We start from the raw sequence: 24,768 nt of genomic DNA on the forward strand, positions 1-24,768 counted from the left end.
TTTAGGAAATAGGTGTAAGCCTAATTCCCTTTCAAGATCCGGATCGGCTCTGAGCTCGATCCCAAATAGGAAGCAGTGCTCGTCGACTTTCTCCGCGCAAATGCCAACGTCTTTGCGTGGAGTCCCTCGGACATGCCCGGCATACCGAGGGATGTCGCCGAGCACTCGCTGGATATCCGAGCTGGAGCCCGACCCGTGAAGCAGCCTTTGCGCCGATTCGACGAAGAAAAGCGCAGAGCCATAGGCGAGGAGATCCACAAGCTAATGGCGGCAGGGTTCATCAAAGAGGTATTCCATCACAAATGGCTTGCCAACCCTGTGCTTGTGAGAAAGAAAGGAGGGAAATGACGGATGTGTGTAGACTACACTGGTCTAAACAAAGCATGTTCGAAAGTTCCCTACCCTCTGCCTCGCATCGATCAAATCGTGGATTCCACTGCTGGGTGCGAAACCCTGTCTTTCCTCGATGCCTACTCAGGGTATCACCAAATCAGGATGAAAGAGTACAACCAGCTCACGACTTCTTTCATCACACCTTTCGGTATGTACTGCTATGTTACCATGTCGTTCGGTTTGAGGAATGCGGGTGCGACATACCAAAGGTGCATGAACCACGTGTTCGGCGAACACATTGGCCGAACGGTCGAGGCCTACGTCGATGACATCGTAGTCAAGACGAGGAAAGCCTCTGACCTCCTTTCCGACCTTGAAACGACATTCCGGTGTCTCAAGGCGAAAGGCGTAAAACTCAATCCTGAGAAGTGTGTCTTCGGGGTCCCCCGAGGCATGCTCTTGGGGTTCATCGTCTCCGAGCGGGGCATCGAGGCCAACCCGGAGAAGATCGCGGCCATCACCAGCATGGGGCCCATCAAGGACTTGAAAGGCGTACAGAGGGTCACGGGATGCCTTGCGGCTCTGAGCCGTTTCATCTCGCGCCTCGGCGAAAGAGGCCTGCCTCTGTACCACCTCTTAAGGAAGGCCGAGTGCTTCACTTGGACCCCTGAGGCCGAGGAAGCCCTTGGGGACCTGAAGGCACTCCTCACGAACGCGCCCATCTTGGTGCCCCCCGCTGCCGGAGAAGCCCTCTTGATCTATGTCGCCGCTACCACTCAGGTGGTTAGCGCCGCGATTGTGGTTGAGAGACGAGAAGAGGGGCATGCATTGCCTGTCCAGAGGCCAGTCTACTTCATCAGTGAGGTACTGTCCGAGACCAAGATCCGCTACCCACAAATTCAGAAGCTGCTGTACGCGGTGATCCTAACGCGGCGGAAGTTGCGACACTACTTCGAGTCTCATCCGGTAACTGTGGTGTCATCCTTCCCCCTGGGGGAGATCATCCAGTGCCAAGAGGCCTCGGGTAGAATTGCAAAGTGGGTGGTGGAAATCATGGGCGAAACGATCTCGTTCGCCCCTCAGAAGGCCATCAAGTCCCAGGTCTTGGCGGACTTTGTGGCTGAATGGGTCGACACCCAGCTCCCAACAGCTCCGATCCAACCGGAACTCTGGACCATGTTTTTCGACGGGTCGCTGATGAAGACAGGAGCAGGCGCAGGCCTGCTCTTCATCTCGCCCCTCGGGAAGCACCTACGCTACGTGCTACGCCTCCATTTCCCGGCGTCCAACAATGTGGCCGAGTACGAGGCTCTGGTCAACGGGTTGCGCATCGCTATCGAGCTAGGGGTCCGACGCCTCGACGCTCGCGGTGACTCGCAGCTCGTCATCGACCAAGTCATGAAGAACTCCCACTGCCGCGACCCGAAGATGGAAGCCTATTGCGATGAGGTTCAGCGCCTGGAAGACAAGTTCTACGGGCTCGAGCTCAACCACATCGCTCGACGCTACAACGAGACTGCGGATGAGCTGGCTAAAATAGCCTCGGGGCGAATAACAGTTCCCCCGGACGTCTTCTCCCGAGACCTGCATCAACCCTCCGTCAAGACCGACGACACACCCGAGCCCGAGGAGGCCTCGGCCCAGCCCGAGGCACCCTCGGCTCAGTCCGAGGCACCCTCGGCTCGGCCCGAGGCACCCTCGGCTCACCCCGAGGCACCCTCGGCTCGGCCCGAGGCACCCTCGGCTCGGCCCGAGGTACCCTCGGCCCCCGAGGGTGAGGCACTGCGCGTCGAGGAGGAGCGGAGCGGGGCCACGCCTAATCGAAACTGGCAGACCCCGTACCTGCAATATCTCCACCGAGGAGAGCTACCCCTCGACCGAGCCGAAGCTCGGCGGTTGGCGCGGCGCGCCAAGTCATTCGTCTTGCTGGGAGACGGGAAGGAGCTCTACCACCGCAGCCCCTCAGGCATCCTCCAGCGATGCATTTCCATCGCCGAAGGCCAGGAGCTCTTACAAGAGATACACTCGGGGGCTTGCGGCCATCACGCAGCACCTCGAGCCCTTGTTGGAAATGCCTTCCGACAAGACTTCTACTGGCCGACCGCGGTGGCCGACGCCACTAGAATTGTCCGCACCTGCCAAGGGTGTCAATTCTATGCAAGGCAGACCCACCTGCCCGCTCAGGCTCTGCAGACCATACCCATCACCTGGTCGTTTGCTGTGTGGGGTCTGGACCTCGTCAGCCCCTTGCAGAAGGCACCCGGGGGCTACACGCACCTGTTGGTCGCCATCGACAAATTCTCCAAGTGGATCGAGGTCCGACCCCTAAATAGCATTAGGTCCGAACAGGCGGTGGCGTTCTTCACCAACATCATCCATCGCTTTGGGGTCCCGAACTCCATCATCACCGACAACGGCACCCAGTTCACTGGCAGAAAGTTCCTGGACTTCTGCGAGGATCACCACATCCGGGTGGACTGGGCTGCCGTGGCTCACCCCATGACGAATGGGCAGGTAAAGCGTGCCAACGGCATGATCCTGCAAGGGCTCAAGCCGCGGATCTACGACGACCTCAACAAGTTCGACAAGCGATGGATGAAGGAGCTCCCCTCGGTGGTCTGGAGTCTGAGGACAACACCGAGCCGAGCCACGGGCTTCACACCATTCTTTCTAGTCTATGGGGCCGAGGCCATCTTGCCCACAGACTTAGAATACGGTTCCCCGAGGACGAGGGCCTACGCCGACCAAAGCAATCGATCTAATCGAGAAGACTCACTGGACCAGCTGGAAGAGGCTCGGGACATGGCCTTACTACACTCGGCGCGGTACCAGCAGTCCCTGCGACGCTACCACGCCCGAGGGGTTCGGTCCCGAGACCTCCAGGTGGGCGACCTAGTGCTTCGGCTGCAACAAGACGCCTGAGGGCGGCACAAGCTCACGCCTCCCTGGGAAGGGCCGTTCGTCGTCGCCAAGGTTCTGAAGCCCGGAACGTACAAGCTGGCCAACAGTCAAGGCGAGGTCTACAGCAACGCTTGGAACATCCGACAGCTACGTCGCTTCTACCCTTAAGATGCTTTCAAGTCGTTCATACGCCTCGGCCACATACAAAGTCTAGTCATCAAGGAAGGTTCAGCCTTGCCTCGGCAAAGCCCGACCCTCCCTCAGGGGCTAGAAGGGGGGAACCCCCTCTGCGTCAAAATTTTCCTCGGAAAAAGATCTTTTCTGCCAGAATGTCTTTCGTGCTTTTCGACTACTTCGAAAGTGGATCCTGAAAACGACGGAGTACACGTAAGCAGCCAAGGTTGACCGAGCCGAGGGACTCCTACGCCACCGGGATACGGATACCTCACTCATCACCTTCTGCGATAAGTAACTCACGCTCGGATAAGTGATTCCGCGGACCGAACAAGTCTTCACGCTCGAAAACTCCTCTGCCGAAACGATTTTTCGGGCCTTCTCGACTACGTCGGTGACAGAACCCTATGGACGAGTAAGAGTGCACGTAAGCAACAAGGCCGACCGAGCCGAGGGATTCCTACGCCTCCGGGATACTGATACCTCACTCGTTACCTTCCGTGAAAAGTAACTCTCGCTCGGACAAGCAATTCTGTTACCGACAAATAAGTCCAGATACTCGAAACAACAGGAAAAGGAACGCAACTTTACAACACGACGACAGTATGTTTGGGCCTCAGCGGCCGCAGAAAACATACGCACACTACAAGATAACCCGATCCTGCAGGCTCGAATCTTGACAGTTGAAGGGAGCAGTAGCACCCTTGGCGTCAACTACACCTTCGGCGAGGTCCGGCCTAGCCTCGGACGGCGACGCGGTCGGAGGATCTCCACTCCGAAGGACGATATCAGCACCATGCTCGGGCCATCGCCGCCGGGGTCTTCTCCAGGAATCCGGCCCGAGCAGACGGCTCGGCCGGCCACCCTGAAGCCTCAGCCAGCTGTACCCCGAGGACATTAGCCAGGCTCGTGGCCTCGGCAACTCGACTCCGGCGTCGGTCCCGCCAGTGGATGGCCCGGCCAGGCTCCGGCCGACCAAGTCTTCTTTTCGAGCCAACTCCGCCTCTGTCCGCGCTGACACCGCTACCTCCGGCTTCGGCTCATCAAAGAGCGGCCGAGGGTTCCTTTAACTAAGCAAGAGAAGCCTCGGACAGCAAGGCCGACCGAGCCGAGGGACTCCTACGCCTCCGGGATACGGATACCTCACTCGTCACCTTCGCACGAGGCGACTCACGCTTGGTGAAGCGGTTCAGATAGCCGACAGGCGAGTCTTAGTGCTCGAAATGAGGAAAAAACACGGCTCCGTGCCGAAAATACATACATGTTCAGGCCCCGACAGCCACAATGAACAAGACACCGGCACTCAAGGTGCCATTACAAACGGAACTCTGGTTCCACCTCCGCAGGTACGAACAACCCCACACGATTGGGGGGCCTGCGGAGCAACAGAAGGCTGACGGGTGGCTAGCCGCCGCCCCTCCAACGACGACGACGACGACTTCTGCTCTGAGGGGCCGAACAGCAGCAGCGATGACCTCAGGGCGGATGCTGCTGCCATAGGGCCCTCGCCCACTTACTCACTCGAGAGGAAAGGACGAGCAGAAGGCCGTAGAGTTGGAGGTCAGTCCGTGGGCGGCACCGGCTATCTTGTCGGCGGAGAAACCTCTTCCGGCTGCCGTGGCGGAAGGCGGCGCCGGAAGCGGCTCCGAAGCCGCTCGGGTCAGAGAGCCGGGCATGCGGCAACTGCCAGCGCCACGAATGGCGGACGCCCTTCCCCCCGATCACTGAGGGAAGGAGCGGGCCGCTGCCCGCGCAGAGACCGACCCCAACTCGGCGCACTCCCCTCCCCAGCACTGATGATGAACATCCTTGAAGCTGAGGGAGGGGCAGAGGCCGCAGCCCGGCTTGCTTCTCCCCACCCAGGAGCTGGTGGTCACCGTCTTGGGTGACCACCGGCGAGGGGATGCGGCCGGGCTGCCTGATGAAAATCCTTGAAGCCGAACGATGGCTGAAAGGTACCAACTTCCACAAAGTTGCGTTCCTCCAACGACAAGGCGGAAGGATTGCGGGTGTTCCCCATCCGGGGGCTCGGAAGGTGGAAAGACGCGATGCATAAGGGAGCGCGAAGACATGGTCGCCTTTCAAGGGGGTCATCCTCCTTTTAAAGGCAACTCTCCCCACTTGCGTCCTTAGCCATCGCGGGCTGAGTCTTCTCCAACACGCTCCAAGGTCCTCCCCCTACGACACAGGGGCTGGGTCCCACGCGTCACACAAGCTGGCCCAAGGCAGAAGAAGCCAAACCGCCGCGCGCGGTGCATGCAACTGCCCAGCGGTTACAAGTGTTCCTCCACTTTCGCCCAGACCAGCAGGTGAAAGGGCACACAGCCATGCAGTCGGCATGCAACCGCGCCAAGTGGGCGCACCCCTTCAACTCCAACGCGCCTAGCATGGAGGCCCAGGCCCACACGTCATGCAACCGGCGCGCCGGTTGCTACGTGCGAGTAACTGCACCGCCCCTCGCGCCACTACCGCGCCTCCTCGACTACGGAACCAGTACCGCGACTCGAGGCAACCCTGCGCATGACCCAACAGTGCCAGCCAGGCGCATCGATCACAGGCCAGTCAGCCGCGAGAGAAGGCGCGACGGTCGATGCTGCCAAAAATGGGCCGGCAGTAATGGCGGTGGCAGGCGGGCGGAAGCAGCGGTCGCGTCGTCAGCCAAGCTCACGTCCCCTCATGGGACGGCGAGAGAACCCTCTCCCACGGTGTGAAGACGGCGCGCCCGTGTTCCGTCCCTCGAACGACTCGCACACGCGCAACGGCCGCCCCGCGAACCACTCGTCCCATCGCATTAACTCCGCGGCGGGACAGGCGACACCTTTGGCAGGAGAAGCGGGCGACGCTTCGCCTTCGCCATAACGATCGCGTCAAAAAAAAAGGTGTGCCACGTCGTTTCGATTTCGTATCCTTTTCCTTTTCCTCTTTCTCTCTCTTACAACAGGGACCGGGAAAGGGGATACCCCGAAAGGGATCCTTCTTCGTGAAGGAAACGGGCCCCAAGCCCCCCTACTGATCAGAGGTTCGAAGGCCGACCCCTCGAAGGGGTTCAACAGCTGCCTCAGAGCGCTCGGGCTCCGCGCCAACTACCGGTCAGAGGTTCGAAGGTCGGCCCCCCGGAAGGGTTCAACGGCTGCCTCAGACCACTCGGGCTCCGCGCCCACTACTGATCAGGGGTTCGTAGGCTGGCCCTCGAAGGGTTCACAGCCGCCTCAGACGCAGAGCGAGGGATGACCCTAGGTACGTTCGATACATAACCAAGGCTCGAGCTACGCTCCCGAGGTACCCTAGGACATTTCCGAGACCAGCGGGAACAATCTTGTAACGGAATCCCATCAGAGGGAGGCATCGAGCCCTTGGACCCCACCAAAAGGGGACCGGGTCTGGCAGATCACCCGCAGGTACTTTTGGAGCGCGCCTCCGGGCCTCTAGCCGACCCCTAACAAATGGGGCACGGGCGTCCACTCGGATTACCCGTCAGCAGCTCACTGGAGACACCATGTTCGGCGCCCTCCAAGGGCAACATGGCGCTTCCCCCCCTCCTCCTTGCGGAAAGGCGACGCAGGGGCATATGTAAAAAAGTCGAGTCTGTCCTTGACCGTCCTCTCGCCCTATGCGGAGGCTCGGGGGCTGCTCTCGCAAACCCGGCTCCGGCCAAACCGTTGACAGCGTCAACATACCAGCCCGAGAACTTGGGACCCGACCGTGCACCCGGGCTACGGCCAGCTCGCATGAGGGAACAACCAGACCGGCCGAAGCATCGCGAAACGCATTAAGACCTCGAAGGAGACAAACTACTCCTCCGAGGCCTCGGGGGCTACACCCGGCGGGTGCGCTCGCGCGCACCCACCGGAACAAAATGTAACCGAGAAAGGCCGGTCCCCTTGCAAAGAAGTGCGACAAAAGCCTCCAAGCGAGTATTAACACTCCCTTCGAGGCTCGGGGGCTACTGTCGGGGACCATAATTAGGGGTACCCCAAGACTCCTAATCTCAGCTGGTAACCCCCATCAGCACAAAGCTGCAAAGGCCTGATGGGTGCGATTAAGTCAAGGATCGGTCCACTCAAGGGACACAATCTCGCCTCGCCCGAGCCCAGCCTTGGGCAAGGGCAGCCGAACTCGGAGGATTTACGTCTCGCCCAAGGACCCCCTCCAGCGGCGGACACACCTTCGGCTCGCCCTCGGCCCAGTCTTCGCCAAGAAGCAACCTTGGCCAAGTCGCCACGCCAACCGACCGTATCGCAGGAGCATTTAATGCAAAGGCGGCCTGACACCTTATCCTGACGAGCGCCCTTCAGTCGACAGAGCCGAAGTGACCGCAATCACTTCGCCGCTCCACTGACCGACCTGACAAGAGGACAGCGCCGCCTGCGCCGCTCCGACTGCTGTGCCACTCGACAGAGTGAGGCTGACAGCAGCCAAGTCCGGCCTCGGGCGCCATAGGAAACTCTGCCTCGCCCGACCCATGGCTCAGACTCGGGCTCAGCCCCGGAAGACGACGAACTCCGCATCGCCCGACCCCAGGGCTCGGACTCGGGCTCAGCCCCGGAAGACGACGAACTCCGCATCGCCCGACCCCAGGGCTCGGACTCGGGCTCAGCCCCGGAAGAAGACGAACTCTGCATCGCCCGACCCTAGGGCTCGGACTCGGGCTCAGCCCCGGAAGACGACGAACTCCGCTTTGCCCGACCCCAGGGCTTGGACTCAGCCTTGGCCTCAGCCGACGGTCTCTGCCTCGCCCGACCCAGGGGCTCGGACTCTACCTCGACCTTGGAAGACAGACTCGACCTCGACCTCGGAGGAGCCTCCACCTCGCCCAACCCAGGACTCGGACCGACCACGTCACAGGAGGCGCCATCATTACCCTACCTCAAGCTAACTCAGGCTACGGGGAACAAGACCGACGTCCCATCTGGCTTGCCCCGGTAAATAAGTAATGATGGCGCCCCGCATGCTCTATGACGACGGCGGCTCTCAGCCCCCTTACGGAAGCAAGAGGATGTCAGCAAGGACTCGACAGCCCCGACATCTGTCCTTCCGCCAGGCTCCAGCGCTCCTCCGACGGCCACGACACCACGCGAACCGGGTGCCAAAACCTCTCCGGCTGCCATGATGGCATGTACTTAGGGCACTAGCTCTCCTCCGCTAGACACGTTAGCACACTGCTACACCCCCCTATTGTACACCTGGATCATTTCCTTACGCCTATAAAAGGAAGGTCCAGGGCCCTCTTACAGAGGGTTGGCCGCGCGGGGAAGGACGGGACGGCGCTCGCGTAAGGCCGCTCGCTCCCTCCCGCGTGGACGCTTGTAACCCACTACTGCAAGCGCACCCGACCTAGGCGCGGGACAAACACGAAGGCCGCGGGTTTCCCCTTTTACGATTGCCTCCCTCTAGCTTCTTCCCCCCTTCGCGCTCCGTCTCGCGCCGAACCATCTGGGCTGGGGCACGCGGCGACAATTTACTCGTCGGTCCAGGGACCCCCCGGGTTCGAAACGCCGACAGATCCAAATCGATCCATTCCAGTCTCTAAAATTTTGTAATATTATTGTCTATCATTTGGTGTCTCTGTTTTGGCATGAAAACAGAAATAAAATTTATTTCTCATGCAATTCCATTTCAAGCACATTAAACCTTTGGAAATTCATAATTCAAAATCTATAACTCCAAAATATGATTCATGTTCCTAGGTTCTTATTTTAATGTGTAGATTTTTATTGTGTATTTCATTCACATGTTTGGTGCAATGTGAATTTTTGCTATACTATGTATGTATTGTGTTGATGCGAGTAGACGAGCAAGCCACTGTGGATTCTGAGGTTCAGCAAGTAGAAGTAGCTAAGCAGGAGCTCATTGAAGGCAAGTTGTGCCCTTGATCACTTACTTTTTTCGAGCCATGTTCTTGTTAATTACAATGATCTGCATAGGTTAATTTTAATGGGATCCTTTAGGTCACCCCAGTTTTGGTTATCTTTATACCTTGTTCACCACTGAAATATTTTTGGGTAGTACCTGCTATTGCTTTATGTAGATTTGGGTACGGAGATACACTATTCATGATTACACTTTTATTATCTTTTTGCTATTACAGTTCATGTTAAGATCATTATTGATAGTCGCCTAGAGGGGGGGTGAATAGGGCGAAACTGAAATTTATAAATATAAACACAACTACAAGCCGGGGTTAGCGTTAGTAATAATAAACGAGTCCAAGAGAGAGGGCGCAAAACAAATCCCAAGCGAATAAGCAAGTGAGACACGGAGATTTGTTTTACCGAGGTTCGGTTCTTGCAAACCTACTCCCCGTTGAGGAGGCCACAAAGGCCGGGTCTCTTTCAACCCTTCCCTCTCTCAAACGGTCCCTCGGACCGAGTGAGCTTCTCTTCTCAAATCAAAGCCGGGAACAAAACTTCCCCGCAAGGGCCACCACACAATTGGTGCCTCTTGCCTTGATTACAATGGAGTTGTGATCTCAAGGACAAGTGAGAAAGAAAAGAAGCAATCCAAGCGCAAGAGCTCAAATGAACACGGCAAATCACTCTCACTAGTCACTAGGGCTTTGTGTGGAATTGGAGAGGATTTGATCTCTTTAGTGTGTCTAGAATTGAATGCTAGAGCTCTTGTAGTAGTTGAGAAGTGGAAAACTTGGATGCAATGAATGGTGGGGTGGTTGGGGTATTTATAGCCCCAACCACCAAAAGTGGCCGTTGGAAGGCTGTCTGTTCGATGGCGCACCGGACAGTCCGGTGCACACCGGACAGTCCGGTGCCCCCTGCCACGTCATCACTGCCGTTGGATTCTGACCGTTGGAGCTTCTGACTTGTGGGCCCGCCTGGGTGTCCGGTGCACACCGGACATGCACTGTTTGATGTCCGGTGCACCGGCATGGGCGATTCTGACTTCTGTGCGCGCTGTGCGCGCATTAAATGCTCCACAGGGAGCCGTTGGCGTCGCAGGGAGCCGTTGCTCCGCTGGCACACCGGACAGTCCGGTGCACACCGGACAGTCCGGTGAATTATAGCGGAGCGGCTGCCGCGCGAACCCGAGGCTGGCGAGTTCAGGAGGCCGAGCTTCCTTGGAGCACCGGACATGTCCGGTGCACACCGGACAGTCCGGTGAATTATAGCGCGCCGGCTTCCGAGAATTCCCGAGAGTGAAGAGTTGGAGTCTGAGTCCCCTGGTGCACCGGACAGGTACTGTTTACTGTCCGGTGGCACACCGGACAGTCCGGTGCGCCAGACCAGGGGTGCCCTCGGTTGCCCCTTTGCTCCTTTATTGAATCCAAAACTTGGTCTTTTTATTGGCTGAGTGTGAACCTTTTTCACCTGTATAATCTATACACTTGGGCAAACTAGTTAGTCCAAAGATTTGTGTTGGGCAATTCAACCACCAAAATTATTTAGGAACTAGGTGAAAGCCTAATTCCCTTTCAATCTCCCCCTTTTTGGTGATTGATGCCAACACAAACCAAAGCAAATAGAGAAGTGCATAATTGAACTAGTTTGCATAATGTAAGTGAAAAGGTTACTTGGAATTAAGCCAATATAACTACTTACAAGATATGCAAGGAATGTTTCTTTCTTATATAACATTTTGGACCACGTTTGCACCACATGTTTTGTTTTTGCAAATTCTTTTTGTAAATCCATTTCAAAGATCTTTTGCAAATAGTCAAAGGTAAATGAATAAGAGTTTGCAAAGCATTTTCAAGATTTGAAATTGTCTCCCCCTATTTCAAATGCTTTTCCTTTGACTAAACAAAACTCCCCCTAAAAGAGATCCACCTCTTAGTGTTCAAGAGGGTTTTGATATACCATTTTTGAAATACTACTTTCTCCCCCTTTTGAACACAATAGGATACCAAATGATAAAGACTTTTGGAAAGCACTAAGTTTTTGAATTTGGTGGTGGTGGTGCGGTCCTTTTGCTTTGGGCTCATTTCTCCCCCTTTTTGGCATGAATCGCCAAAAACGGAATCATTAGAGCCCTTGAAGTAAGTTCCTCCTCTTTGGTCATAAATGAATGAGTTAAGATTATACCAAAGACGAAATCCGGTCCTTTTGCGTTTGAGCTTTTACTCTCTCCCCCAAGGATGAAGTCCTTTTCCTTGATGCTCATTTCTCCCCCAAAGAAGAGAGAGTTGCTCGGAGTGATGGCGAAGTATGAGTTACGGAGTGGAAGCCTTTTTCTTCGCCGAAGACTCCAATTCCCTTTCAATATACCTATGACTTGGTTTGAAATAGACTTGAAAACACATTAGTCATAGCATATAAAAGAGATATGATCAAAGGTATTCAAATGAGCTATGTGTGCAAGCTTAGCAAAAGAAATTTCTAGAATCAAGAATATTGAGCTCATGCCTAAGTCTGGTAAAAGATTGTTCATCAAGTGGCTTGGTAAAGATATCGGCTAATTGATCTTTAGTATTAATGTAAGAAATCTCGATATCCCCCTTTTGTTGGTGATCCCTAAGAAAATGATACCGAATGGCTATGTGCTTAGTGCGGCTATGCTCGACGGGATTGTCGGCCATTTTAATTGCACTCTCATTATCACATAGCAAAGGGACTTTGGTTAATTTGTAACCGTAGTCCCGCAGGGTTTGCCTCATCCAAAGCAATTGCGCGCAACAATGTCCTGCGGCAATGTACTCGGCTTCGGCGGTGGAAAGAGCGACCGAATTTTGCTTCTTTGAAGCCCAAGACACCAAGGATCTTCCCAAGAACTGGCAAGTCCCCGATGTGCTCTTCCTATTGATTTTGCACCCCGCCCAATCGGCATCCGAATAACCAAGTAAATCAAATGTGGATCCCCGAGGGTACCAAAGCCCAAACTTAGGGGTATAAGCCAAATATCTCAAGATTCGTTTTACGGCCGTAAGGTGGGATTCCTTAGGGTCGGATTGGAATCTTGCACACATGCAAACGGAAAGCATAATGTCCGGTCGAGATGCACATAAATAAAGCAATGAACCAATCATCGACCGGTATACCTTTTGATCCACGGACTTACCTCCCGTGTCGAGGTCGAGATGCCCATTAGTTCCCATGGGTGTCTTGATGGGTTTGGCATCCTTCATCCCAAACTTAGCAAGAATGTCTTGAGTGTACTTCGTTTGGCTAATGAAGGTGCCCTCTTGGAGTTGCTTGACTTGGAATCCTAGAAAATACTTCAACTCCCCCATCATCGACATCTCGAATTTCTGTGTCATGATCCTACTAAACTCTTCACATGTAGACTCGTTAGTAGACCCAAATATAATATCATCAACATAAATTTGGCATACAAACAAGTCATTTTCAAGAGTTTTAGTAAAGAGTGTAGGATCGGCCTTGCCGACTTTGAAGCCATTAGCAATAAGGAAATCTCTAAGGCATTCATACCATGCTCTTGGGGCTTGCTTGAGCCCATAAAGCGCCTTAGAGAGCCTATAGACATGATTAGGATACTCACTGTCTTCAAAGCCGGGAGGTTGCTCAACATAGACCTCTTCCTTGATCGGTCCATTGAGGAAGGCACTTTTCACGTCCATTTGATAGAGCTTAAAGCCATGGTAAGTAGCATAGGCCAATAATATGCGAATTGACTCAAGCCTAGCTACGGGTGCATAGGTTTCACCGAAATCCAAACCTTCGACTTGTGAATACCCTTTGGCTACGAGTCGAGCTTTGTTCCTTGTCACCACACCATGCTCATCTTGCTTGTTGCGGAAGACCCATTTGGTTCCTACAACATTTTGGTTAGGACGTGGAACTAAATGCCAGACCTCATTCCTCGTGAAATTGTTGAGCTCCTCTTGCATCGCCACCACCCAATCCGAATCTTGGAGAGCTTCCTCTACCCTGTGTGGCTCAATAGAGGAAACAAAAGAGTAATGTTCACAAAAATGAGCAACCCGAGATCGAGTAGTTACCCCCTTATGAATGTCGCCGAGGATGGTGTCGACGGGGTGATCTCGTTGGATTGCTTGGTGGACTCTTGGGTGTGGTGGTCTTGGTTCTTCCTCATCCTCCTTTTCTTGATCATTTGTATCTCCCCCTTGATCATTGCTATCATCTTGAGGTGGCTCGTCTTCTTGATTTTGCTCTTCATCATTTTGAGCCTCATCCTCATTTTGAGTTGGTGGAGATGCTTGCATGGAGGAGGATGGTTGATCTTGTGTACTTGGAGGCTCTTCGGATTCCTTAGGACACACATCCCCGATGGACATGTTCCTTAGCGCGATGCATGGAGCCTGTTCTTCACCTATCTCATCAAGATCAACTTGCTCTACTTGAGAGCCGTTAGTTTCATCAAACACAACGTCACATGAGACCTCAACTAGTCCAGTGGACTTGTTAAAGACCCTATATGCCCTTGTGTTTGAGTCATAACCAAGTAAAAAGCCTTCTACAGTTTTAGGAGCAAATTTAGATTTTCTTCCTCTTTTAACAAGAATAAAACATTTGCTACCAAAAACTCTAAAATATGAAATGTTGGGCTTTTTACCGGTTAGGAGTTCATAGGATGTCTTCTTGAGGATTCGGTGAAGATATAACCGGTTGATGGCGTAGCAGGCGGTGTTGACCGCTTCGGCCCAAAACCGGTCCGGTGTCTTGTACTCATCAAGCATGGTTCTTGCCATGTCCAATAGAGTTCGATTCTTCCTCTCCACTACACCGTTTTGTTGTGGCGTGTAGGGAGAAGAGAACTCATGCTTGATGCCCTCCTCCTCAAGGAAGCCTTCAATTTGTGAGTTCTTGAACTCCGTCCCGTTGTCGCTTCTTATCTTCTTGATCCTTAGGCCGAACTCATTTTGAGCCCGTCTCAAGAATCCCTTTAAGGTCTCTTGGGTTTGAGATTTTTCCTGTAAAAAGAATACCCAAGTGAAGCGAGAATAATCATCCACAATTACAAGACAATACTTACTCCCGCCGATGCTTATGTAAGCAATCGGGCCGAATAGATCCATGTGGAGTAGCTCAAGCGGCCTGTCGGTCGTCATGATGTTCTTGTGTGGATGATGGACTCCAACTTGCTTTCCCGCCTGGCATGCGCTACAAATCCTGTCTTTCTCAAAATGAACATTTGTTAATCCTAAAATGTGCTCTCCCTTTAGAATCTTATGAAGATTCTTCATCCCAACATGGGCTAGTCGGCGGTGCCAGAGCCAACCCATGTTAGTCTTAGCAATTAAGCATGTGTCGAGTTCAGCTTTATCAAAGTCTACTAAGTATAGCTGACCCTCTAACACACCCTTAAATGCTATTGAATCATCACTTCTTCTAAAGACAGTGACACCTATATCAGTGAATAGACAGTTGTAGCCCATTTGACATAATTGGGAAACAGAAAGCAAGTTGTAATCTAATGAATCAACAAGAAAAACATTAGAAATGGAATGGTCAGGTGAAATAGCAATTTTACCCAAACCTTTGACCAAACCTTGATTTCCATCCCCGAATGTGATAGCTCGTTGGGGATCTTGGTTTTTCTCATATGAGGAGAACATCCTTTTCTCCCCGGTCATGTGGTTTGTGCACCCGCTGTCGAGTATCCAACTTGAGCCCCCGGATGCATAAACCTACAAAACAAATTTAGTTCTTGACTTTAGGTACCCAAACTGTTTTGGGTCCTTTGGCATTAGAAACAAGAACTTTGGGTACCCAAACACAAGTCTTTGATCCCTTGTGCTTGCCCCCAACAAACTTGGCAACGACCTTGCCGGATTTGTTAGTCAAAACATAAGAAGCATCAAAAGTTTTAAATGAAATAGTATGATCATTTGATGCACTAGGAGTTTTCTTTCTAGGCAACTTGGCATGGGTTGGTTGCCTAGAGCTAGATGTCTCACCCTTATACATAAAAGCATGGTTAGGGCCAGAGTGAGACTTCCTAGAGTGAATTCTCCTAATTTTACTCTCGGGATAACCGGCAGGGTACAAAATGTAACCCTCGTTATCCTGAGGCATGGGAGCCTTGCCCTTAACAAAGTTAGACAAGTTCTTAGGAGGGGCATTAAGTTTGACATTGTCTCCCCTTTGGAAACCAATGCCATCCTTGATGCCAGGGCGTCTCCCATTATAGAGCATACTTCTAGCAAATTTAAATTTTTCATTTTCTAAGTTATGCTCGGCAATTTTAGCATCTAATTTTGCTATATGATCATTTTGTTGTTTAATTAAAGCCATATGATCATGAATAGCATTAACATCAATATTTCTACATCTAGCGCAAATAGAAACATGCTCAACATTTGATGTAGAGGGTTTGCAAGATTTAAGTTCTACAACCTTAGCATGCAACATTTCATTCTTAGTTCTAAGGTCGGAAATGGTAGTATTGCAAACATCAAAATCTCTAGCCTTAGCAATCAAATTTTCATTCTCTAATCTAAGACTAGTAAGAGAAATGTTTAATTCTTCAATCCTAGCAAGCAAATCATCATTATTATTTCTAGGATTGGGAATTGAAACATTACAAACATGTGAATCAACCTTAGCATTTAAAATAGCATTTTCATTTCTAAGGTTGTCAATCATCTCACGGCATTTGCTTAGCTCACTAGACAATTTTTCACATTTTTCTACTTCTAGAGCATAAGCCTTTTTAACCTTAACATGTTTCTTGTTTTCTTTAATTAGACAATCCTCTTGGGAGTCCAAAAGGTCATCCTTTTCATGAATAGCACTAATCAATTCATTTAGTTTTTCTTTTTGCTCCATGTTAAGATTGGCAAAGAGAATACGCAAATTATCCTCCTCATCACTAGCATTTTCATCACTAGAAGATTCATATTTAGTGGAGGAGTTAGATTTAACCTTTTTCCGTTTGCCGTCCTTTGCCATGAGGCACTTGTGGCCGACGTTGGGGAAGAGGAGTCCCTTGGTGACGGCGATGTTGGCGGCGTCCTCGTCGTCGGAGGAGTCGCTTGAGCTTTCGTCGGAATCCCATTCCCGACAAACATGGGCATCGCCGCCCTTCCTCTTGTAGTACCTTTTCTTCTCCTTTCTTCTCCCCTTCTTGTCGTCGCCTCGGTCACTGTCACTAGACATGGGACATTTAGCAATAAAATGACCGGGCTTACCACATTTGTAGCAAACCTTCTTGGAGCGGGACTTGTAGTCTTTCCCCCTCCTTTGTTTGAGGATTTGGCGGAAGCTCTTGATGACGAGCGCCATCTCCTCATTGTCAAGCTTGGAGGCGTCTATTGGTTGTCGGCTTGGTGTAGACTCCTCCTTCTTTTCTTCCGTCGCCTTGAATGCAACGGGTTGAGCTTCGGATGGCTCGCCAAGCTCGTTGATTTTCCTCGAGCCTTCTATCATGCACTCAAAACTTACAAAATGCCCGATAACTTCCTCGGGGGTCATTTTAGTATATCTAGGATTACCACGAATCAATTGAACTTGAGTGGGATTTAGAAAAATGAGAGATCTTAAAATAACATTTACCACTTCGTGGTCGTCCCACTTCTTGCTCCCGAGGTTGCGCACTTGGTTTACCAAAGTCTTGAGCCGGTTGTACATGTGTTGTGGCTCCTCCCCTTTGTTAAGCCGGAACCGACCGAGCTCCCCCTCGATCGTTTCCCGCTTGGTGATCTTGGTGAGCTCATCTCCCTCGTGCGCGGTTTTGAGTACATCCCAAACCTCCTTGGCGTTCTTCAACCCTTGTACTTTGTTATATTCCTCTTTGCTTAGTGAGGCGAGGAGAATTGTTGTGGCTTGTGAGTTGAAGTGCTCGATTTGGGCTACCTCATCCTCATCATAGTTCTCATCCCCTATAGATGGTACCTGCGCACCAAACTCAACAACATCCCATATGCTTTTGTGGAGCGAGATTAGATGAAATCGCATTAAATCGCTCCACCTAGCGTAATCTTCACCATCAAAAGTTGGTGGTTTGCCTAGTGGGACGGAAAGTAAAGGTGTATGTTTGGAAATGCGTGGGTAGCGTAGGGGGATCTTACTATACTTCTTGCGCTCTTGGCGCTTAGAAGTGACGGAGGGCGCATCGGAGTCGGAGGTCGATGTTGATGAAGTGTCGGTCTCGTAGTAGACCACCTTTCTCATCCTCTTGTGCTTGTCGCCTTTCCGATGCGGCTTGTGGGAAGAAGATTTTTCCTTCTTCTCTTTGTGGTGAGAAGAAGATTTCTTCTCCTTCCCTTTGTTGGAGGAGCTCTTCTTCTTCTCCCTCCTTTTGGTGTGGGACTCTTCCGATGAAGTGCTCCCTTGGCTTGTAGTGGGCTTTTCGCCGGTCTCCATCTCCTTCTTGGCGTGATCTCCCGACATCACTTCGAGCGGTTAGGCTCTAATGAAGCACCGTGCTCTGATACCAATTGATAGTCGCCTAGAGGGGGGGTGAATAGGGCGAAACTGAAATTTATAAATATAAACACAACTACAAGCCGGGGTTAGCGTTAGTAATAATAAACGAGTCCAAGAGAGAGGGCGCAAAACAAATCCCAAGCGAATAAGCAAGTGAGACACGGAGATTTGTTTTACCGAGGTTCGGTTCTTGCAAACCTACTCCCCGTTGAGGAGGCCACAAAGGCCGGGTCTCTTTCAACCCTTCCCTCTCTCAAACGGTCCCTCGGACCGAGTGAGCTTCTCTTCTCAAATCAAAGCCGGGAACAAAACTTCCCCGCAAGGGCCACCACACAATTGGTGCCTCTTGCCTTGATTACAATGGAGTTGTGATCTCAAGGACAAGTGAGAAAGAAAAGAAGCAATCCAAGCGCAAGAGCTCAAATGAACACGGCAAATCACTCTCACTAGTCACTAGGGCTTTGTGTGGAATTGGAGAGGATTTGATCTCTTTAGTGTGTCTAGAATTGAATGCTAGAGCTCTTGTAGTAGTTGAGAAGTGGAAAACTTGGATGCAATGAATGGTGGGGTGGTTGGGGTATTTATAGCCCCAACCACCAAAAGTGGCCGTTGGAAGGCTGTCTGTTCGATGGCGCACCGGACAGTCCGGTGCACACCGGACAGTCCGGTGCCCCCTGCCACGTCATCACTGCCGTTGGATTCTGACCGTTGGAGCTTCTGACTTGTGGGCCCGCCTGGGTGTCCGGTGCACACCGGACATGCACTGTTTGATGTCCGGTGCACCGGCATGGGCGATTCTGACTTCTGTGCGCGCTGTGCGCGCATTAAATGCTCCACAGGGAGCCGTTGGCGTCGCAGGGAGCCGTTGCTCCGCTGGCACACCGGACAGTCCGGTGCACACCGGACAGTCCGGTGAATTATAGCGGAGCGGCTGCCGCGCGAACCCGAGGCTGGCGAGTTCAGGAGGCCGAGCTTCCTTGGAGCACCGGACATGTCCGGTGCACACCGGACAGTCCGGTGAATTATAGCGCGCCGGCTTCCGAGAATTCCCGAGAGTGAAGAGTTGGAGTCTGAGTCCCCTGGTGCACCGGACAGGTACTGTTTACTGTCCGGTGGCACACCGGACAGTCCGGTGCGCCAGACCAGGGGTGCCCTCGGTTGCCCCTTTGCTCCTTTATTGAATCCAAAACTTGGTCTTTTTATTGGCTGAGTGTGAACCTTTTTCACCTGTATAATCTATACACTTGGGCAAACTAGTTAGTCCAAAGATTTGTGTTGGGCAATTCAACCACCAAAATTATTTAGGAACTAGGTGAAAGCCTAATTCCCTTTCAATTATATTAATGGGAACATGGAGCGACCACCCGGGAAAACAATGCTACCACAAGGGTTTAATGGGACGCCCTTGGCTGATTAACTAAGAAAGCTAGTGGATGTCTTCCTTACCCGAAAGAGGCAAGGGAAGTAGGGGAGTGGTCAGTGTAGGGAGGTCCTTGGGTTGATTTTGCTGTGATGGCGGTCAGGCGAGGGATTCCTGCACTGGAGCTTCCTATAAACTGTAGCGGGATTTCTGAAGCTAGTGGAACTTTGTAAAGGCCTTGTAGTGTTACCCTGCCTCGCCTCCTCGGTAGAGGTGTATGGTAGAGGTGTATGGGATTGGCCGTCTCTTGGCAGATGGGTAACATGACTTGTGGGTAAAGATGTGCAACCTCTGCAGAGTGTAAAACTGGTATACTAGCCGTACTCACGGTCATGAGCAGCTCGGACCCTCACATAATTAATTTATGGAATTAAAACTCAATTTGACATTTGCATCGCATTTGGGATTATTTTATTATTACTTTTCTTTATTATTATTAAGGTTTGGTATTTACTTATACTTAGTAATTGCTAATAAAATTTTGACCAACTTATAAAAGCAATGCTCAGCTTCAGTCTTTACTTTGTTGATCAGCCTTACACTTCACATGAACTCCCACCTTTGGTGAGTTCATGCACATTATTCCTCACGACTTGTTGAGCTATGAACGTATGTGAGCTCACTCTTGTTGTCTCACACCCCCCACAGGAGAAGAATAGGTGGTCAAAGAGGAGCCGCCTAGCACTGAGGCTTTCGACTTGATCTAGGTGGCGTCTCCCAGTCAGCTTTGTGGCGCCAGAGAATAATATTTAGTTCAATTTACTTTATCATTTATTTTTGTAAGACTTCCGCAAAGTAATAAGTATATTTATGATATTTATCTCTATGCACTCTGTTATTATATGTGTTGTCTTCTCTGGCGCATATATGAGAACCGGCTTTGTTTCTTAAATCCGGGTGTGACACTCAATAAGCTTGTAGACTAAATGAAAAACCATATGCTTTCCAGTTTCAACCATCTTTACTGCCAAACTTCCAATATCCATGCAACTAGAAAAGGTAGAATGTCTTCTCACATGATGAATATAAGTCTCAAGTTGGCTTCTTATTATTGCACGATCACCATCCGAGAAATCTGTATCATAAATTTTAGCAAGTCGAGCAAGCTTATTGATATCAAATTTGGAGAATGAATTTTTTGGATCAAGACATGAGAAGCAAACTAATAACTCTGTGTTTGCTTCACCAAACCGATGATTCATTTCCACACAAATTTTATCAACCACAACATAGAAAATCTCAGCCCGATAATGATGAAGGTTAGTAACAGTGAACCCTTCACGCCTCGATCTACCTCTGACTGGTATTTCATCAAACATATTTGGCACTGGAATAGATTTTTCATTACAGAATTGCTTCACCTCATCAAATAAGTTCTCCCATCCACTGGAATAAAGCTAGCTCAAAGCTAGCTAGCTACTCAACTAAAATTTAAGTAGCCATGTGATCGAAAACAATAAACCACGCTAGCTAGTACAGAGCGCACCTATAGTCCTGGTTTAAAAAACACATTTTATCCCATTTTTTAGCCGATGGTGTCAATGTTTGAATACACTAAAGCTAATAGTTACGGCTAAAATTAGTTGAGACATCTAAACACCCTAACTAATAGTTCAACTATTAGCGATTTTTAGTAAATTAGCTAATAGATAGGTACCACATTTATTTTTTTACTTGACGCTAGTTAGTGCAATTTTACACTAACCAACGTCAATTATAAAAAACGGAGGGAGTAGTTATTTGTTAGCTAGCTAATTACACTAATAAATTTTAGCCAGCTAACTATTAGTTTTAGTGCATTCAAACACCCCTAAAGACCATCTTTACTTGACGGAGGCAGCCGCAAAACTGGTGGGGTTTGAGCCCCTACCACTCATGAGCCTATGATGCTTTATTAAAGCCTCTTCTAAATGCTAAAATATACATATTATATATAGAAAGAGTTTATATACTATAGAAGTTTAGTTCAATGTCTTCTAAATTTTTTAGATAGACTTATATCTGAACTTTGGAAAGTGGTGGAATGTCAAATTCTAAACTAAATAAGTTACTTTATTGAGTGAATTCCAATCTCTCTAAAATAAAGGGATCCAAACGCCCCGTTACTCGAATTTAGTTTAGGTCCCGAACTACCCAAAATAGTGTGTGTGTGTGTGTGTGTCACCGGGCGCCTCATGTAGTCGTGTGGACTACATGTCTACAATACACGCGGATGTCGGCCACGTACAATACATGTGGATGTCAGCCACGCGGTCGGCAACCCTTTATTCGGTCGGCAACCCTTTATTCGGTTTGGAGTGGATCGACACATCCCTATAGCATAGGGAAGGATTTAATCTCCTCCAATCTAACCTAACAACCTAACAAGGCATCAGCTATCAATCCAGTATTCCAGATTTCCAGCGCCGCTTCCTTTTCTCCGTCGTGCTCTCCTCCGCCTCCGGTCACCATTAACCTAGCCGCCACTCTCCTCGGTGCGGCGGAGCCCGCCTGCCCGGATCCCGGACACCGGGGCGACCTCAAGTGTTCCACATGCATCATGGGACACGACGCTCACCGCTCGCTATCGCTGGTGAGAAGCATGCCCTTACTCCTCCCACCTCTGTCCTCTGTCTCTCACATCCTCACTCACCTCACCGGTAGGCGGACTACGGACGACTGGAGCTGGATTTCTGTGGAGAAGTGGATTGCTGACTGCTGTGGAGAATTTCGGACTTTGAAGCCTGAAGTGTGAAGTCTGAACCATCTGTGAAGTCCGAACTGTATTTTTCTTGTGGATTTGTGATGCAATGCAATGGCACTTGGCGGCTGTCACTGGCAGGCAGCAGCAGCACCGCAGCAGGCTTAATGCCTTGCAGCTTTGCACTTTTGTATCTTGTCGTCGTCGAGTACTCAGTACATTAGTGTAGTAGTAGGTAGTACCTGTCGGCTGTATTGGTTCTTGAATTCTCGCTCCTCTGCATAAGGTTTGTTATCTATACTAGATTATGATCTTAAGATGTTCTGTTAGTAGTAATTCATTAATCTGCGTTTTGTTCAGTGAGCTGTTGCTTTCTGTATATGCATTTTGTTCTTGTTACAATGTGCATTCATATACGGAGGTACTTGTGCTTTTAATATCTCGGGTAAATTGGGTATATCCGAACCCAAAATTGCGGGTAGCGTTTTTTAAAAGCTGTGATCTAGTAACAATTTCTATTACTCGAATTTAATAAAATCCAAACTACCCGACCTGAACTAATCGGTAACAAGAATAGTTTTGTTGCAAGCATTTGTTTTAATGCATAAAGACGCTACCATGGTTATTAAAGCATCGTTTAAGCGCTAAAACGTGATTAGGAGTTAAAATGTCCGTACGTTTTTAAAAAACTGTGTAGAACGTCCGTTTTAACGTCGGAACGCGCGTTCTGGACGTTTTACCCGTTCTACGGACGTTCTATGCGTCCGTGGGCCTTAAATGAGCCTTTAACCAGCCAGCTCCAGCCGCCAAACTGCCTAGCCGCCAAACTGCTCCAGCCGCCAAACTGCCCACACGCCACATCCGCGGAGCCGCCAGATGCCAGCCGTCGTCGGTCGTCCTCCACCGCCCTCCAGGTACGCCGACGGCCCCCCTCCTCCCTCCTCCGGTCCTCCCTCTTCCCTCCACCTACAAGCGCCAACCGGACATGGCGCCATTGCTCCAAGTCCAGGCGCAACCGCCCAGTGCGCAGTGCTCCAGCGAGCCGCCAGTGTGCAGCCACCCAGGTCCAGCCGCCAGCCAATGCGTAGTGCTCCAGCGAGCCGCCAGCCACCAGCCAGTGTGCACTGCGCAGTGCTCCAGCCAGTGCGCAGTGAAGCAGCCACCAGCCAGTGCGCAGTGCTCCAGCCGCCGCTGCCCAGTGTGGTTGCAACAGTATAAATGTATAATACCATTCTAATGTGTGTTGCAGGCTAAAGTGTGGCAGTGAATTTCAATTTCAATGGCAACAAATAGCGAGGCTAATGACTCCTATGACCCACTAATCATGCATGAAAGTTGTAACTTGTGTTGTGTGGTTGAACTTGATTTGTTTCTTTTTATGCTAATGCTATTTGGTTTGTGAACTCAACTTATGTATGAACTTATTCTATATTTGAAATTCTATGTCAAGTCTGAAAAGATGTTTCAACGTTCGTTTAAACGTTTAAACATTGAAAAGTTGGTTCATAACGTTTTAACGTTTTACCGCTAACCATGGACGCTACTGTGGTATCTACAAATCATAAATCCTATAGTGTTGCTGACTAGGTATAAGAAGAGGCAAAAGAGAGTAACACTGAATAGCAAATTGCATCATAATTAGGTTCTGGATGGTACACCTTTAAGAGTTTCTTATAATGAAAAAAGGGGTCCATAATCATTACTAAGCTCTTTTTGCATGCACATTTGATTTTATGAAAGTTTCACATTATAATTATCTAGGCTGGTAGATAATACTCAATATCATTAGTTTTTCATGATGTTGACTTTCATGATAATATCTATGCACACTAGTAGTTTCTAGAATCTAGATATTAAAAAATCATGTTCCAGTGTGATTTTTTCATGTTTTTCCATAGGACTGTGTCTATGTGTCTACCATTCATTCCCTGACTCTGATGTTGTTGCTAATTTTATCTTCTTTGATGCAGCATGTTTGGAGCAAAGATGGGGGCAGAGTTAGCAAATATGCTTGTTATGTATGAAGTAGCATAAATCAGGCTATAGACACTAGAGAAGAGGCTGGTATTTTATTTTATTTCCTTATATCTTGTATATCAAATTCCTATTCTTTTGTGTTTGTAAATCAACGATCAATGGACATTTCCATGAACATGTATTAAATTGAGTTGTATATTGGTTTTTTGGCGATTAATTGTCTTGTTGAATGTTGATCCATTTTAACCACACAATTTGCTTGGTAGATTGCTGTTGCTGCCAGAGTTTATCATGAATTGGTATATCCATTGATAAACATGTAGGGATTGTTTTTGTGACTGTTCATTTTGATGTGTAATATGTGTGGGTTCTTTGCATGATATAACTAAGTACATGACTGTTTTTGGTACTTGAAAGGGATGCTTTGAGCACCAAATCAACATGAAAGTTACCCTACAAATACATTCATTTGGGATATTAAGCATGTCATACGTTCTAGTTGGCAAGCAAGTTCACCAATCACCATTGCTTTACTGTCAATTTTGATACCCATATACTGCCCTATCTCATGTCAAATTTCTGAATCACCCTAGCTTCACAATAAAAATTTTAACATACAAGACATTCATGTATAGACTACAATCAATTTATAGAGCATCCATGAACTCACCAGCGCCCCGTATATTGCTGGAGCCATGTTGCCTGTAAAAGAAAAGGTTTTAGCACCAAATCAACATGAAAGTTACTATAGCAAATAAATTTATTTTGGATGTTCCATTTGAAACCAGCTCTTCTAGTTGCCAATCATGATCACCATTTTTCCTATTCTAGTTTATACCAGGTGAAATCAAACTAATAGCTATATCCTATCAAACTAATAGCATCAAACATCATAGCGATCAAACAGAAGTCCTAACAGAGTTGTATTTTGAAACATAGGACTAACTATCTCATAAAAGTTTATCAAATAATTATAGAGCTCG

The 24,768-nt window shown here is 49.7% G+C and overlaps 1 long non-coding RNA gene across 2 annotated transcripts; it reads left to right on the plus strand.

Annotated features, from left to right (window-relative positions):
• The first annotated feature begins 21,427 nt into the window (after window positions 1-21,427).
• Window positions 21,428-24,002, plus strand: LOC100277759 (uncharacterized). Of its 2 annotated transcripts, XR_566451.4 has the most exons (3): window positions 21,428-21,700; window positions 21,772-22,094; window positions 23,779-24,002. It is a non-coding gene; the product is annotated as an uncharacterized lncRNA (long non-coding RNA). The 2 variants fall into 2 exon arrangements; XR_566450.4 differs by lacking the exon at window positions 23,779-24,002 and having other exon boundaries at window positions 21,772-22,207.
• The last annotated feature ends 766 nt before the right edge of the window (window positions 24,003-24,768 follow it).

The sequence above is a fragment of the Zea mays genome, chromosome 4, assembly GCF_902167145.1.
Source record: "Zea mays cultivar B73 chromosome 4, Zm-B73-REFERENCE-NAM-5.0, whole genome shotgun sequence".
NCBI lineage: Eukaryota > Viridiplantae > Streptophyta > Magnoliopsida > Poales > Poaceae > Zea > Zea mays.